The sequence below is a fragment of the Setaria italica genome, chromosome VIII (genome assembly GCF_000263155.2).
Source record: "Setaria italica strain Yugu1 chromosome VIII, Setaria_italica_v2.0, whole genome shotgun sequence".
Lineage (NCBI taxonomy): Eukaryota > Viridiplantae > Streptophyta > Magnoliopsida > Poales > Poaceae > Setaria > Setaria italica.
The window spans coordinates 20508887-20525321 of NC_028457.1; positions in this window are offsets into that span (position 1 = coordinate 20508887).

A 16435-nucleotide genomic window follows, 5' to 3' on the forward strand; every position below is an offset into this window, starting at 1 on the left:
GGGTTCATCTTAAGCCCATGTTTCTTGGTGCACTCTAGCACTCTTCGCAAATCGGCTAGATGCTCTTCATGTCCTTTGGACTTGACTACGACGTCGTCGATGAAGATTTCTAACAAAATGCCGATAAGTTTGTGAAATATGTAGTTCATGGCTCTCTGATACGTGGCGCCGACGTTCTTCAAGCCAAAAGTCATCACCACCCACTCGAATAGACCAAGGTGGCCCAGGCATCTGAAGGCCATTTTGGATATATCCTCTTCGACCATAAGTATCTGATTGTATCCACGGCAGTGTCGATCAGCACATCGGCCGTTGGCATGGGGTAACCATCCATCGGTGTGGCCTGATTAAGATTCCTGAAATCAACTCAAACACGTAGCTTTCCGTTCTTCTTGTACACTGGTACAATGTTGGAGATCCACTTGGCATAACGGCATTGCCAAATAAATTTTGCTTCGATTAGCCGAGTTATTTCAGCTTTTATGTCTGGTAGAATCTTAGGATTGCAGCGCCGTGCAGGCTGTTGGTACGGCCGATACCCTGGTTTTATGGGTAGCCGATGTTCAACAATAGATCGATCTAAACCGGGCATCTCATGATACTCCCAAGCAAAACAATCCTTAAATTCTCTTAACAAATTTGTCAATTTACATTTGTATTCTGGGTCTAAATTTGCACTAATATAAGTCGGCCTTGGTTTGGTACCATCGCCCAAGTCTATCATTTCTAGTGAATCGGCCGATGTGAACCCGTGCCCTAGCTTCCCATCTTCTCGGGCGAACTGATCCATCTATTCTGATTCTTCGGAGCCGACTGCTCGGATCGGCTGCAGGCCAAAATCGGTGACCTTCAGGAAATTGGTCTCCCATACTCTGCCGGATATGCACCTGACGGTTTCGCAGCTCCACTGCTGCGTGTCGGCTGCCGCGATGCTGTATGCGGAATCGGCGTTGACTACCTCGATGTTGTCGCTGACCCATTGTACAAGACATTGATGCATTGTTGGTGGGATGCAGCAATTTGCGTGTATCCAGTCCCGGCCGAGTAGCATGTTGTAGGATCCCTTGCCATTAATAATAAAGAAGGTGGTAGGAAGGGTCTTACTGCCGATGGTGAGGTCGACGCAGAGAGCGCCGCGAGCGTTTGACACGTCGCCTTCGAAGTCTTTGAGCATCATGTCTATCTTGGTCAAGTCATCATCGCTCTTCGCAAGCTTCCGGAGCATGGCATATGGCATGATATTGACCGCAGCTCCTCCATCTACCATTAATTTGGTGAGGGGGCGACCGTTGACATGCCCTTTGAGGAACAAAGCTTTCAGGTGTTGTCGTTTGTCATCCTCGGGCTTCTTGAACGTGGCCATCATTGGCTCCAAAGCCAACTGTGTCATCTGCTCTTCTACCACCGACATATCCTGTCGATCGGCCGGAGTCATGAATTCCATCGGCAGTATGAAAACCATGCCAATATCGGCTACCGATTCATCACCTGCCGATTCGTCGTCCCCTTTATCGTTTCTTTTGGGGCGCCATACCCGAGGCCTCCCTTCCTTCCTGTCCGTTGTGCTCTGTTGTTCTTTTTCCTGCTGTTCCCATTGGCGGAGACGTTGGATCCTTCGTTTTTGAGATTTGGTCAATCCGTCGGGACACCATCTGGGGTTTATTTGTTTGCCCCCTGACTTGGCGCGTTCCCACTCCGGTTCGCGCCCTAAAGGGTTCTCGTCTGTCACCCGAGCGTCGGCCATCTCTTCAAGCCGACTTTGAACGTTGGCCCTATTTTCTGACCGGTCATATCGATCAGTCCTGCCCCCCTGCCTGTCATAGCGTCTATCTTCCAACCGATCATATCGGTCACTTCTGCCTCCCAGCCGATCACGCACGGGAGGGCGCTGGTCATCTTGGTTGCGCCAATTCCTGCTGATCGGTTTTGGCCTTCCGTCTCTGGAGCGAGACCTGTTGAACGGTCGATTGCCACGATATGGACCGTTGCATTCTGGGCAATTAACGGCCGAAGGTAGCCTGAGGTTGTTTTCCCAACAGTGGATGAAGAACGGGCACCTCCAGTGATCTTCGTGCCGTCGCATCGCTTCTTCCCGGGATCTTGAGCGTTCATGCTGGCGCTGGTATTTCTGGAGCAGGAACTGGGAAGTAATGCGTGGCTCTTCCGATTCGCCATCGTCGTCCTCCATCCGCCGCTTCCCCTTGACATCTTCAGGCGTAGCTTGATTTCTGGGGTCGATGGCGCCACTCTTTTTAGCCGATTCGGACGTCAGCACCTTTGTTTGGAGTGAATTCTTCCCCGTATCAACCATGTTGGTGGGAAAGGGGTGCTGGTCGATCTTCATTGGTTTGGCCGATTTTGTCGACACTTCAAATTTAAGTCTGCCTTGCTCAATGGCTGACTGTATCTGCTGCCTGAAGATTTTGCACTCATTAGTATCATGGGATGTGGCGTTGTGCCACTTGCAATATTTCATCTTTTTTAGTTGTTCAGTAGAAGGTATTGTATGATAGGCAAGAGCTTGATCTGCCCTTCCTGGAGGAGAAGGTCAAAGATTTTATCGACCTTTGTCGTGTCAAAACCGAACGCCTCTGGCTCCTTTTTGCCAACCGGGCATGATATTGGCTTCTTTCCCTTGACCCATTCCGCAAGCCCGACCTCAACATCTTCCTCGTCCTCCATCTCTTCCAGGAACACCACTTTCTTCTGGAAATTCCTCCGTGGATCGAAAGAACGTACCTCCTGTCCAGACAATCGGTGGATGATTTGGCTTAAACTCTCGAACTCCTGTGAGGTGTATTTTTCTTTGATGTGGGGCAGGAGGCCTTGAAAAGCTATATCGGCCAGCTGCGCGTTGTTTAGAGCCAGGGAATAGCACTTGTTCCTAATTTCCCGAAACCTCTGTACATATGAGGATATCGGCTCGTCGCTTCTCTGCCTGAGGCTGGTCAAATCGGACAGCTTCATCTCATGCACCCCGGCGTAGAAGTATTTGTGGAACTGTCTTTCTAAATCGGCCCACGTGATAATCGAGTTTGGCGGCAATGTCGTGAACCACTGAAAGGCCGAACCAGACAAAGATGACGAGAACAACCGCACCCATAGAGCATCCTGCGTAGCTGCCTCTCCGCATTGGATGATGAATCTATTCACGTGCTCCACGGTTGAAGTATCATCCATCCCCGAGAACTTGGTGAAGTCAGGAACTTTATACCGATGGGGAAACGGCAGTAGGTCATATGTAGACGGGTATGGTGTCCTATAGGTGTAAGTTTGTACCTTCGGCTTTAAACCGAATTGTTCCTGAATCACTTCCGCAATACGTGCCGACCAATCTGGCTGTTGCTGGTGAACCGTTGGCTGACGTATTGGCACGTGCTGGTATACCGGAGGTGGAATAGCCTGATGCTGAGTGAAAGCAGGTGGCATCTGAGTGAAAGCCGGCTGTGAATTGAAAATCGGCTGTTTGAATGAGCCACTTGTTTCATCATACAGTATGAGCTCTGCTGTTTTATTCATCTCTGGTGCGACAGGCTGGTATGGTGGCACGGTCGGCCGAGTGGCCGCCTGGAAAGATGCCTGGAATGGTGGGCTTCCTTGACTAGCCGATTGATTTTGACCGGCCGTGACTGATGGCGCCCCCCAAGGTGATGGGCTAACCGGAGGGAACGGCGCAGAGGACAGTTGGATGGAGTTATACCCCATAGGAACTGAGCATGAGGAAGCACCTGAACCCCTGATAGAAAATTGGATCAGCTGAGAAACCGAATTCAAATAACTCTGGTTTGGTGGAATCGGCTGAGTATATGCCGGTCCCCTGTATCCCTGAGGTATCCCACCAGCGAAAGAGTTGACAATGGCGTTGTACACCATATTTGAAAGTACCGGGGACTGATCAATGAAGGCGTGATAAACGGACTGTTGGACCATATTGGCCATCTTGTCTGAGTCCTCAGAGATTGTGATCTGGCGAGGAGCTGGAAACGGAGTCTTCTTGATAGTCTCCCCGCTTCTGGAGCGACTGAAAGACTGAAGGCAAGCTTTCTGGAACAGTGTCGTATGCTTATCTAGTTCTTCCTTCTGGTCATCCTTTAGATCTACTTCCGTCACCTCGATGACGTTATCTTCGGAGACTTCGGCAGCTTTCGACATGGCGGCGGTTGTATTGGTCCCACCGGGCATGCCAAAAGTGTGTTGGCGCTAGAAATCGGTCAACCGAATCCCCAGCGTCTGACACACGACCCGGGAGAATCTGCTTAACTCCTGTTCGGGTGATTGCCCTGGTGTGGTTCGCGTGGCGTGCCAGCCAATCTGACCTGTTGATTGGCAAGGAAGAGTACGTGTCAGGTCCAAAAATCACGATCGGCTAAGTTCCCAATCTCGAGAGAGCTTATCAGCGAATCGGCCGATTTGCCGTAATAAAGAAATCGGCTATAAGGCAGCCGATCACTGTAGCCTTGTAGACAGAAAACTACTAGAGTAATCGACACAATGCTATGGTAACAGCACTAGGAATAGATCTAATCGGCAATATATAAAATAGATGAATTTAATAGCAGAATGTAAAGAAAGCCGAAACCACCGATTCCTAGCTGGATAACTGGTGATAAAACTAGAAAGACAGGTAAAACCTATGATTCTAGTAAATATCGATAACTAGTGAATAAATCTAAACGAAACAACAGCGATACGCCCGAAGTTAAAGCTTAGAATTTACTCAGTAAACGGAACTTACAAGATCGGCCGGAGATCAAGTTGATGTAGCCCTGCCAACCCGTACGAACTCGTGAAAAGAGAAAGTATTTGGCGAAGTCGCCTGCTTGAAAGTAAGTACGAGGAAAAAGTAGTTGGTTGTATTGATTTGTTTATGATTACAGATTTACAAAGGTAGCTATTTATAGCCCCGTATAGATGACTCCTTAACTGACTAGAATTCTATCCCTAATTCAAATAGAAAACGAATATTTACAAGCACGATTCGTGCTAGGTTGGTTATTATACGCTTCATGGGCTGATCTCCCCCTTATCCTTCTATCCCTTTCCAAGCCCATACAGGCCCAATTAACCCAACCTCCTAATCGGTCGATTCCTTATCGGCAAGAGGCAACAGATTGGGAACCCAGCACGTTCGATCTGAAGCGAGGCAGAAGTCATCGGCCGATCTCGTACTGTAGCACCATTCGGCCGATTCCCAACTGTGTTTTTCCAATTCCCTCTCTTCTTGGCACCGATTTTACTAGTGACGAAATCCGGCGTCAACACAAGTATAATATTAGAAGACATTTGTGGGTGGTTTGATGCCATATGATTATTACGTGGGACCCACATATGGAAATAATAAAATTCACCGCTTAACTTCTGCTGTATCCAATCATTCGATTTCCCCCGTACTCATCATCATCCAGCCAATCATTGCCTCTTCGTCCATCGGTGCCACCCGCATCTTGCCCCATCTTCGCCGTCGTCCAGGCACTGCGCATCTTGCCATCCTCGCCGTCGCTCAGCAAGCGCTCGTCCTTCCCTTGCCTAACCTCATTTCCGCTTTGAGGCCACAGCACCTCCGGCCGCTATGAGTAGAAGTGTGTCCTCCTCTTCCTCTCGTTTCCATCCACCTCCCTTCTATAATCCACTCCAAATCATTCCAATCAAGTGCAAAATCGAGCCCCCAATTGCTAGATGTGGAGGCCTTAGGGGGATGGACGTCATTGAGAGAGGGGTGTGAGGTCCCAACCTCTGCCCCTATTTGCGTTGCCTACCGACTGCCTCTGTGCCCCCCTGTCGCCATGCCCTCACTGCCACATGGCTCTACTTGGTTGACTGCAAAGAGGCACTCGGCTCCTTGTTTCCTTTCCCCTTCCTCCTATCTTCTTCACCCCTTAGGTCCAGGTGGCGGATAGGGTGTGTAGTCAGAGGGAGCAGTTGCCCGCTAGGGCGAGCGGTAGTAGTGTCTGGTGAGCGTGGGGAGGGTTGGCCACGCGAGCGACGGAGCACCAACAAGTGTGTTGTGTGGGCGGGACAAAAGAACAGGAGGAAAGGTTGGACGTTGAGTCAATTGCAGTAAAGTTTGGCCACTTTTTTGCAAAATCATCAAGAACTATTCCATTGATTGCGGGTTGATTACGAAAAAAGCTGAGGGATTTTTTTGCAAAATAACCACGATGGTTGGAAGAAACAACCGCACTTTAATATTAGATGGAGATTGCCCGTAGCAACGCACGGGCACGATCCTAATTCATTATCAAAGTTACAATCAGAATACATAACATATCTGAAAAGGACAGAACATTGGATAGCCAGATATTAGAACTCCTAAATGGTTAGACCTCCTAAGCACAAACATGAGTATCTAGGTTTGTCGAACGCCTTATAAAAACAATCTTTATCTTTACTTATTAATAAAGTGAGTAACGCTTCTGCCAGTTTGTTTGGTACATCAACTTAAATGATTAAGAATACTGTACAAAACCGGAGGTAAACACCCGCGTCCCTAATACTAAACCGTTGAAACTAGAAAAAAAAAGGAAAAAAAGGCAGGTCAAACCCACAACCTTTGGCCTCCCCATGAAAGCACGCTAGCACTTAGGCTACGGCTTGCTTGTGATTTAGAAGCACCATTCACATTCTTTTAACCAATCTAAACAGTTATCCAACAAGTCTGTACATATGGCTAGTTGTTTAGCAGCAGTAAAAATATTCCTAGCTTGCAAAAAAATATATGGGTGAATACATAACGTCAATTAATTTTAAATTATAGTTATCTATTTAGTTTTCAAACTTATACTCCCTCCATCCCAAATTATAAGTCGCTTTGACTTTTTTCATACATTCACTTTGCTATGTATATAGATATAACAATATGTCTAGATGCATAGCAAAGTGGATGTACCAAAAAAGTCAAAGGGACTTATAATTTGGGATGGAGGAAGTACCATTTATCGGCTTGAATATGTATGGGGAGCTAGTCCAACAGTACTGGAGTGGAAAAGCTACACATGATTAGAAATGTTACACACTGAGCAATGGTGGTGCGAGTGTAACATCCGTAGAAATCACCAACTAAAATCACCCGTTAAAAATTATTTTCAAAATCCTTTTACCGCTGAGCTCCCGAAATTCCAAAACCTTCCCGGCGATTTCGCCATCCCGGCACCCAAGCCGACAGCTATCATTTTATCCGTACCCGAAAATTTCGCAACGTGCCGTCATCAGACGCCGCGCGCGTGCTCCGACCGCGTGCCGCGAACGCCGCCGGTCTCCCTCTTTTCTTTCTCTTTTTCCCCTCCCCTTTTCTTTTTCTTGTTCCTTCTTCCCTTCTTCTTCTCCTTCTTTCTTCTTCCTCCTCCCTCCTCGCTCCTCATCCTTTCTTCCTCCCGGTTCCTGGCGCCACTCCTCCTGGCCGGCCCCAATGCCATTACTCCCCAGCACCCACCTCCTCTTGGCGCCACACCGCCGGCCGCCTTGGACCCGCAACCGGGCCACGTGCCGCCGCCCCGGCGCGGACCCCTCGCCCGCCGGCCCCTCCGCCCGGGGCGCCGCCGCCGGCCCCCTACCACTCCTCCAGTGCCGCCCCCCGCACGCCACCATTGCCGTGCCCCCCCCCCCCGAGACGCCCTCCCCCGGAACCTGAGCCCCTACCGCCGGCCCAGCCTACCTGGCCCCCACCTCCATGCCGCACGCCGCCGGCCACCCGGTCCCTTACCGCCGGCCGCCCCTCGCCGGCCTATAAAAAGGGCCGCCCGCCCAGCCTCCCTTGCCACTCCACCACCACCCCAGCTCGCCACCGCCGCCCGCCTCCCACCGCCGCCTGTGCGCCACCACCTCCCGCCGCCGCCCGTGCTACTCCACCCGAACGCTGCCGCCAACCAACCACCGCCGGCCGCCCCTTCCCCACCTTCAAATTCGCATGGTAATGGGAAAAATGGAGCCCCCTCCCTTTCTTCCGCTGCCCCGGTCCTCGGCTCGCCGCCGGCCAGGACCGGCCGGCCTGCCGCCGCCGGTCAAACCCCATCTCCCTCTCCCTCTCCAAGTTCTTGGAGAAGGAGATAGGATTTCCTATATTCCCGATTTGACCTCCAAGTTTTCACAAATTACACATAGGTCCTTCCACCACTCTCATAACCCTTTTTGCGGATAAGCCCCTCCACCTCCAGAAATATTTACAAATAGGTCCTTAGTTTATCGCAAATCAGTCTTAAACTTCCTTTTTAAGCCCCTAATCCATGTTTAACTCGTCATTTCATGCGCCAAACTTCCTCCAATTAATCCCAGATTTTACCATGTCATCCTCCAGAATACTTCCGCCGATCCATATCCAAATTTCCCAAAAATATTCCTTCTACCTATTCTCCGTTCGTGTTTTCTGTTCGGAGCTCAACGGATAAAAACCGATTTTCTTTTATTTATTTGTGTGTCCGTTTGTGTGTGCCGTAGATCGCGGATTAATCGAGGAGGAGCCCGAGGAGGAGTTTGACCGCGAGCCCGAGCCCAAGGACCAGCAGCACGAGCCGGAACTCCCGGAAGGCTTTGAAGACGGCAAGTCCAATCTCACCCTTTGATGCATACTTAATACCTAGTTTTTCAAACATAACCTATTGGCCTGTTTTATGAAATGCATTTTGTTTTATCGCAAGACATGGTTGGATAGCCACCCCTTGATTGTTATGAACTTTCCTTGTTGTCCTATGTTTATCTCTAAATATGACTCGCTCTGTTTGGATGATAATTACTGCTAGAATGCTTAGGAAACTACTACTCAACTTCAGTCATTATTACAATGGTTTATTTGGAGACTAAATGCGTGTGTGTGTGCAAAATGGGAAAATGGTTCTCTTGGTCCAAAGGCAAGGGATGTGTAGATGAGATGCATGGGTGTTTCTTGTGTGAAATGCCAGGATGTTGTGCTCGTACCTTAGTGGTTGAGCAATGCCGGGAGATGTCCATCTTATCATGGTTAAGGACCGAGTTGATGTGTCATCTTGCCTAATTCAACCATCGTGCAACCACTCGACTGTTGTATGGGCAATGGCTTAGCATAAATCCCACTAGCTGAACTGTTATTCTTCAGGGGTGCTGGTGAGCAACGGGAGTTCATGGAAAAGGAGTAAGATCTTGGTGACTTAGGTCCCGGTTACAGTCTCGTGGATGAGCCGTGAACCCCTTGGGTGCTTCCGTGAGGACTAGCCAGTCTTAGCTAAGGTGGGTAATAGCTTTGTTAGGATCCGCACTAGCACTAAGGTGATCGTGCTGTGGTACCCTACTTGTGGGAAAAGTGTACATCCTCTGCAGAGTTAAAACCTATCCAGGTAGCCGTGTCCACGGCATTGGACGAGTTACGGCTTGGTCACATAACTAGCACTTGGGAATGGATGGTCACGTGTGTGTCTGTGTGTGTGTTGGATTTTGGAAGTGTCTGGCAGTTGTGCCGTGAGCTATGGCGGATGGGGAGTCTGATAGCAATAAAACTTGGATCCTTTGTATAGGATCAACCCCACTCAATGTTTCGGTTACTAAAGAAAAGCTCTACAACAACTCATTTGAAAACGAGCCCATGCATGTGTTGGAAATTTACCTTTACCGCAAATGAACCCTAGCCTATCCTTGATATATCACATCCTGTGCATATACTTGCTTGTATTCCCCCCCCCCCCCCCCCCGGGGATGGGGGTGTACTTGTTGAGTACGTTCGTATTCACCCTTGCTTTGTTGCTACAGAGGAAGACCTGGATTTCATCGCCGAGGACTTTGAGTAGAGGTTGTGTCCGCACCCAACGCTGCTTGTGGTGTTGGTCTTTCCAAGATGCTGCTGCTGCCGTGTAGTCCCGAGTATTGTCTTTTGGCAGTCGCTTGGCTAGCCGCTTTTATTTATTTACTTATTATCGCTGCGTGACTTTCACGCCCACTCCCTCGAGAGTTGTACGGTAACTGAATTATCTATTGAATAAATGTGTTATCAGCCTCCTGGGATTGATATTTGTATCACATTTAGTCTCTACTTAAGTGGGGACGCTTCAGGTGATATCAGAGCCGTCGTTGGCTGTAGGACGCGACCTTAGGACCGGACTAGCCCTTTTGACCAAAATAAAAGACTTACAAAATTTCTGTCTACCTCTGCTCTATTACAAAACTAATTTGTGCCCCTGTTCTTTTCCAGATGGTCGAGGAAGGTTGGGTCAACAGCCACTGCCTGGAGGAGCCCGGTTTTTCCAGATTGTTGTTCGCCTGCATGGACCGCCTCGGAATCTATGAGCGTCCGGAGTACACCAGCAGGGAGTACAAGGATCGCGGAACCCCTCGATCTGAGATGATTATCTACATCGGGCGGAGTAGCCGCTACCCCGACATCCAGCCTTGGAATGTAACTACCACCGGCTTCCGACACAAGGATACTTATCAAGTGGCAGCCCGGAAGGCCCTCCGTTTCCTATGCTAGATCTACGAGAGGCACATCGGCCGCACTCCGATGAGGTTCTACTTGCCTGTCAAGAAGAACCGCCCAGTTTGGCTAGCCCGGGTGAGGACCTTGGAAAGACGTGGACAGCGCAAGGATGACTCCACCGTACTCCACATGGCTGCCTATCTTCTCACCTTGGATGAACTCTACGACGAGCAGGCTGCTAAGTTGAAGCAGCAGACTCATAGGGCCGAGGACGCAGTGGTTATGGTGAGGAGGCTTCAAGTAAAGTTAGCCGCCGCTGCGCAGCCGCCTAAAGCAATGAGGCCGTTGCCGTTGAGGCCCTCAAGGAGGCTGAGGACCGGCACTCCAAGGAACTGAAGGATGCCCACCTCACCATTCGTGCTAGAAGGAGGATGGTGGCCATCGAGGACGAAGAGGCCCCGATCCTTGAAGGAATTCCCATCGCCCTAGGATCCGGCAAGCGGAAGAGCCTGGATGCCACCCCAGCACCACCGCCTTCGGAAAGGAACTCCGAGGTGTCTGATGGAGAGGCGCCAGAACCCTGTCCAGCGGGCGGGACTCTAAAGGATGAAGTGCTAGCCCTCCTCATCCCGTTAGAAGACCACTCAGTCCAGGGAGAAGACTCGCCCCGCGAGTAGTATGCCCAGCTCAGAGTTGCCCAAGGGAATGAAGCCGTCATGGTTCGCAGTTTAGAGTTGTACCCCCTGCAGTTGTGTTGTTGTAACCGGTCGTGTAGTACATGTTTTGGCCTTACCCCAGCAGTGTTGTACCCCCCCCCCCCCCCCGTGGCAAAATAAATAAAATCGCGTGTGTTTGTTGTTTGTTAGTCTATGTGCTTGTCGACAGGAGGTGGATTCTGTCTCTTCGAAAATACGAAATAAAAACCTTAAAGATCACTAAAACCTAAATCCTACTCTCATAAAGTCTCACCCAATCTGCAGATGCCGCCCAAGCGTGCTACCAGGACCTCCCCAAGTCAGGACCATGCCACCCCTAGTACCGAGAGGCAGCCAGAAAGGCAAGAACTGCCTCCGGCAGTGCTTCCTGAGGAGCAGAAAGTGAGTCAGCCAGAAGAAAGGGGAGAAAGCCAAGTGGGAGCACAGCAGCCCTCGCCCCCACCAGTCATTGATCTATTTCAAGTGATGAACAACCAGACCCTTCTGCTGGAAGCTCTGGCCAACGCCGTCACCCGCCAGAGGCCCCGCGGGCAGAACATGAATGAGAAGTTGACAGACTTCCTCCGGACCAAGCCACCCACTTTTGGCGGGTCCATCAACCCTCTAGACACAGATGACTGGCTGCACGTCATCCAGAGGAAGCTGGAACCATTTGGTTGCGAGGGCAGGGACAAAGTCCTCTTGGCTGCCCACCAGCTCACTGGAACTGCCCTAGCTTGGTGGGAGAACTACTGCTCTGCCGCCCAAGATGCCTCCACTATCACCTGGGATGAGTTCATGACAGAATTCCGTCGCTACCATATTCCCGTAGCCACCATGAAGCGTAAGGTGGATGAGTTCCGTGAACTCCGCCAAGGCAACAGATCTGTGGAAGAGTACACCTTCCAGTTCATGGAGCTGGCCCGTTATGCTCCAGAGGAGGTGGACAAGGATGAGAAGAAGCAGGACATCTTCAAGAAAGGCTTGAACGCGGAACTGAGGACCCTGCTCACTCCCCAGATCTACCCCGACTTCAACACCTTGATGAACATGGCCATCTTGACTGAGAGGGCTAAGGCAAAAGAACTGAGGGACAACAAGCGTCGGTTCCTGGAGAGCAAGACGCACCAGCAGGACCGATTCTAGAAGCCAAGGAGCTTCGGTCACCCCCTGCCCAGATCTCAAACTCCCATGCATTACCGGACCCAGTCCCAAGCACCCGGTTCACACCAGACTGCTGCCCCATTCAAGAGCCAGAACCCGACCAAGGCCCCACAGAGCAGTGCCAGCCAAGTCACTGGCAACAGTAGGGCATGCTTCAATTGCCGAGAATCCGGGCATTTCATCACCAATTGCCCCTATGCTAACAAGCCAGCAGCATCAGCCTTCTCCAACTCGGTAGCTGGGCCCAGGGCAGCATTGTCAGGAGCCAACCGTGTGCCAGTCCGCAGCAACAACAACCCTAACAACAACAACAGCCAGCAGATGAGGCCACCCCAGCAATCATTTGGACGAGCCCGCGTAAACCACATCAGCGCGCAAGAGGCTCGCAAAGCTCAGGGCGTGGTACTTGGTGAGTTTTTAGTCAGCTCAGTCTTGGCAACAATACTTTTTGACTCTGGAGCATCACATTCCTTCATATCCTCAAGTTTTGTGGAAGAACATAATATACCCACAGTACTACTAAAGTTACCCCTACTAACCCGGACTCCTGGAGCTGACATTCGGTGTCAACTAGGTTGTTCCCGGGTAAGGATTAATTTAAGTGGGGTAGAATTTCTAGAGGATCTAGTAGTACTTAAGTCTAAGGGGATAGATGTGATTCTTGGAATGGACTGGTTGAGTCTGCATGACGGTCATATAGGGTGTGCTGATAAGGTAGTGCACCTGACCAATCGGGATGGTGTACAAGTGACCTGTCACACTCGAGGGAGTGGCCCAGACCCCATGGTGTTTAGCATGGAGACCAAGACCATAGAGGAAGTCCCGGTAGTAAGTGAATACCCAGATGTCTTTCCTGAGGAACTACCTGGTGTTGGAGGTATGCTCTAGAGGCAATCATAGAGATGATGATATTCCATTTGTATCCATGATTTGTATATTGTGTTCACTGAATATCCATTAAAGGCTACTTGAATTGATTTGCAATTATGTGAATTGTATGTGAAACTCTTTACTTGTATGGTTATTCTAAAGTTGTCCCTAGTCGGAGTTCATGTGAGGACACACATGAATATTAGACTAGCACATGTATTAGTTGATGACTATGTTTCACAAGTCATGGACATGGAGATGTTGAACTAATAATGTGGACACATGTGGAGACATGTGTTAGGACTGACCCAACACGAGAAGTAGTTCTCTCTTTAAACAACATATACGCTTTGTCCTTAGACCTGAGATTGTCGCATGTATTCTAGATGTGGATCGACCTACTTAGGGGCTATCAAACGCTACGCCGTAACAGGGTAGTTATAAAGGTAGCTTTCGGGTTTGTCAAGAAGCATGCTATGAGACATGGTCAATCAAGATGGGATTTGCCCCTCTCTGATTGAGAGTGATATCTCTGGACCCCTCGAGTGATCGGATCCGAAAATGCATGGCCATGCTACGTACGGTTAAGAGTTAACCTACAAAGGGATTCCGAATCACAGGATCGAGAAAGAGCGGTCGGCTTGAAGCAAGACCAAATATCGTGAGGCAAAGGGAATAGCATGTATATTATGTTGTGATGGTTCGTCTGATATGATCTTCGTGTGCGTATAGGAGTTGGCACGTCTTGCTAGAGGCCGCTACCGACTATTGGGCCGAGTAGGAGTACTCGGGCCATGTCTATACGTATCCGAACCCATAGGGTCACACACTTAAGGGGCTGGGAGCCCAATTCGGATCTGATCCGAGTTGGATTAGGTTTAGGAGTACTAATGGGCCTCGGATCCAGAGGCCCATCAGAAACCTCTATAAATAGAGGGGTGGGGGCGCCCTAGGGTTTACACCTTTTGGCGAAACACATCTGCCGCACCTCCCACGCCCTCGCCTGTTGCAACTCGCGGATCTAGCAGTCCGGCTTGCGACGCTTCCTCCCTGCACGTGTGGATACCTTGGAGGTGTTGCGCCTGCAGCACTTGGACGAGCCATCGACGAGCCGCCGACGAGCCGCGACGAGCCGACGACGAGCCGCGGCACCGGAGGCGATCTTGCTGCACGTGGGAGCTGCTGGACGTGACGTGATCGACTACGTATGACTACGTTGATCGACTACGTACGACTACGTGATCGTCTTGACTGCATCGACGCATATCTACATCTTCCGCACCAGTAGTGCGTCGAGTGGTAATCCCGTGATCCTTATACGGCAGTTCTTCCTGGTTATACGCGGTAGAAATTTTGATTTGCGCTAGCGTAGCCTACCTCGTATCCCAACACCTGGAATGCCCCCAGGTAGGGACATAGAGTTTGTAATTGACCTTGTCCCCGGAACCTCTCCTATAGCCAAGAGACCCTATAGGATGGCAGCCTCAGAGTTGGCCGAACTGAAGAAACAGTTGGGAGAATTGCAGCAGAGTGGCTTTATCAGGCCTAGCTCATCCCCGTGGGGAGCCCCCGTGCTTTTTGTCAAGAAGAAAGACGGGAGCATGAGGATGTGCGTGGATTACCGCGCACCGAATGAGGTCACCATTAAGAACAAGTACCCACTCCCCAGAATAGATGACCTATTCGACCAGCTGAAAGGAGCCAAATATTTCTCCAAGATAGGTCTAAGGTCAGGGTACCATCAGCTCAACATCAAGGAGAGCGACATCCCGAAGACGGCCTTTGTCACCCGTTATGGTCAATTTGAGTTCACCGTGATGTCTTTTGGATTGACCAATGCACTTTCTTATTTCATGAACCTCATAAACAAGGTGTTTATGGATGAGTTAGATAAGTTTATTGTAGTCTTTATTGACGACATACTTATTTACTCCAAGAGTGTTCAGGAACATGAACAACATATACGGGTAGTGTTAGAGAAATTGAGAGCCCACCGACTCTATGCTAAATTCAGCAAGTGCGAATTTTGGCTTGAGAAAGTGACATTTCTTGGTCATATCCTGACCGCAGAAGGAGTCGCGGTTGATCCAGAGAAAGTTGAAGCTGTCTCCAACTAGCAACAACCCACCAATGTTAGCGAGATCAAAAGCTTTCTGGGTTTAGCTGGGTATTACCGGAGATTTATTGAGGGATTTTTCAAGATAGCCCGGCCCATGACAGAGCTGCTCAGGAAGGATAAGAAGTTCAGCTGGACCGAGTCATGCGAGCGGAGCTTCCAAGAACTAAAGAAGAGGTTGACGATAGCCCCAGTATTGACCTTATCTGACATCCAGCGAGACTTCGTCATTTATTGTGATGCATCCCGACAAGGATTAGGATGTGTCCTCATGCAAGATGGGAAGGTTGTGGCATATGCTTCCTGCCAACTCAAGCCCTATGGGCAGAACTACCCAACCCATGACTTAGAGTTTGCAGCCGTAGTGCATGCTCTCAAGATTTGGAGGCCTTATCTGATTGGGAATAAGTGTGAGATCTACACCGACCATAAGAGCTTAAAGTACATCTTCACCGTTATGGTAGAAAGTGCCGAACCCCTTTGATGTGGTCAGAAGTAGGAGAACGCTCCCTAGTCGGACCAGCTTTCATCAAGGAAGCAGAAGACCGTGTGGCAGAAATCCAAGAAAAGCTGAAGGCCGCACAGTCCAGACAGAAGAGCTACTCGGACAAGAGGACACGGGAATTGTGCTTCAATGAGGGAGATTTTGTCTACTTCAAGGTCTCCCTGATTCGGGGTACTCGAAGGTTTCAAGTACAAGGAAAACTGGCACCTCGGTATATTGGACCTTACCAGGTGTTAAAAGAGTTGGAGCCATAGCTTACCGTATCCAACTGCTCGAGGAAATGTCGGATATACACCCGGTATTTCATGTCTCCCAGCTGAGAAAGTGTTTGAGAGTACCGGAGGAACAAGTACTGGTGGAAACAGTAGATTTGCAAAAGGACCTTCGGTATCAAGAAGTGCCCGTCAAAATTCTGGACACCGTCACCAGAAGGACAAGAAATACCGCAGTCCGGATTTGCAGAGTACAATGGAGTAGGCACGGCGAAGAAGAGGCCACGTGGGAACGCGAGGACGCGTTAAAGAAGGAATTTCCCCACCTTTTCAGGACTCAGTCGAATCTCAAGGATGAGATTCAATTTAAGTGGGGTAGGTTTGTAACATCCGCAGAAATCACCAACTTAAAATCACCCGTTAAAAATGTTCCAAATCCTTTTTACCGCTGAGCTCCCCGGGAATTCCAAAACCTTCCCGGGTGATTCGCCGTTCCCG